Source organism: Marmota marmota, unplaced genomic scaffold (genome assembly GCF_001458135.2).
Source record: "Marmota marmota marmota unplaced genomic scaffold, marMar, whole genome shotgun sequence".
NCBI lineage: Eukaryota > Metazoa > Chordata > Mammalia > Rodentia > Sciuridae > Marmota > Marmota marmota.
Window position 1 is genome coordinate 2,907,886 of NW_025999896.1, and position 2,166 is coordinate 2,910,051.

Sequence of the window (2,166 nt, forward strand, 5' to 3'; positions counted from 1 at the left end):
AAAAAAAAAAAAAAAAAAAAAAAAAAAAAGAAAAGAAAGAAAGAAAGAAAAAATAAAAATAGAATCCAGGGCAAATATTTGTGATTCAAAGGGTTAATCTCTATAGAGAATTCTTATCAGTAGTAAGAACAAGACCTCAAAAAGAAAGGAGGAGACAAGTTAATTAGTTCACAGAAAAGTAAGTCAGAAATAATTTGTATTTTTAAATGTTCAACCCTGATCAGAGAAAAGCAAAATAAGCAAAACATTTTTCAGCGGCACACCAATGATTTCAAAGCATACAATACTCAAAGGTTTAGGGAATAGGTACTCAGAGATACTATAGGTGAGTACCTTCTCTGGTCAGCAATTTGGAAATATTCATTGAAATGAAGAAAAACCTTCAACCCAACATCAAAATTCTCTCTATATGCAGATCTGGTCTTACACATAAACAAATTTACAGTTCTGATAAGCATTGCTGGCTTGGTAAACACTCTGAAACAATCTAAAAGTCCTAAAAAATCAATTAGGGCCCTCTCCTGGGTCTATACCCAAAGGACCTTAAAAACAGCATACTACAGAGTCACAGCCACATCCATGTTTATAGCATCACAATTCACAACAGCTAAACTGTGGAACCAACCTAGATGCCCTTCAATAGATGAATGCATAAAAAGAATGTGGCATATATACACAATGGACTATTACTCAGCAATAAAAGAGAATAAAATCATGGCATTTGCAGGTAGATGGATGACATTGGAGAAGATAATGCTAAGTGAAGTTAGCCAATCCGCCCCCCCCCCCACAAAATGCTGAATGTTTCTCTGGTATAAGAGGGGTGACTCATAGTGGGGTAGGGAGGGGGAGCATGGGAGGAATAGACAAACTCTAGATAGGGCAGAGGGGTGGGAGGGGAAAGTAGGGGGTAGGGGGTTAGAAATGATGGTGGAATGTGATGAACATACATTATCCAAAGTACATGTATGAAGACTCGAGTTGGAGTGAATACACTTTATATACAACCAGAGATATGAAAAAATGTGCTCTGTATGTGTAATATGAATTGTAATGCATTCTGCTGTCATATATATATATATAAAATAAATAAATAAACAAATAAAAAAAATCAATTAGGGGAATGATGAAATCAATTTGGATACAATGATATAGTCAGACATTGGGCAATTGTTTAAAAATCTGAAATGCATAGATGGATGCATAAATAGATTTAGAGGAAATGAAATGGGCTACTTCTAAGATGTATTAACTTCAGTTCAGAATACAGAGTATAATACAATCCAATTTATATACAGTTGAATATTTAAAAAGTGAAAGCACTCTGAAGTATTGATGGTGGTTATTTTTGGCAACTAACATTTTTATACTCTCATATGCTGATTATTTTTAATTTTATTTAATTTATTTAATTTTATTTTTAATAAATTAAACTAATTTATGTACAACTTTTTCCTCTCTGGGCTCCATTCCCAATAAATATATTAGAAATTTATAATAATGCTTCTGGTTCTAGTAATTTACTGTGATGCATTATAAGAATCTGTATGTTAAATATTATGTTTATGCCACATTAGTTTTGGCTCCAGTTATTTCTGCCCTACTTTATTACAAAATGTCTGGAAGGTGGTTGCTTCATTTCATAATGAAATCAATTGTAACAGCTTCACCAGAAATTGAGATGAAAGTGACCTAAAGATCATTCAGGCCATAATTTCACAGCACACAGATTAATTCCAGAGGCAATATGCATTGCCCTTGCCTGTTATGAAACTTGATTTCTTTTAGAAACAGCTATTGAGTTTTTAAACATTTTTCTAATCATCCTTTCCCTTCCTCCTTGTGTACTGGCTAACCTTGACCACTAGGTGGCAGCAGACACCAGCACACTGGGGGAAGGGGTAGAGCCTGAAATCTGGTGGTTATTTAAATAAAATGCAAGCAGGGGCCACTGCTATACCTCAGCCCTCAGAGTAGCACTCCCTGGGGAGAAGGTGCAGCTTATATGGGTGAATAAAGATCTGCACTTCTGTGGGCTTTAATCAGGGACTGGGCCCTGAGCTCTTGGCACAAGGAAGAATTTATCTACTTCCTGGTCAGAAATGCAGACCTTAGGTTAGAAAAAGGCATTGCTGGGGAGACCATGAGTCCTCCAGCCCCCCCCCC

At 35.8% G+C, this 2,166-nt stretch overlaps 1 protein-coding gene across 10 annotated transcripts in view; it reads right to left on the reverse strand.

Annotated features, from left to right (window-relative positions):
* Positions 1-2,166, reverse strand: part of Gas7 (growth arrest specific 7) — a 235,109-nt gene that overhangs the window by 5,919 nt on the left and 227,024 nt on the right. The gene's annotated exons all lie outside the window — the stretch shown is intronic.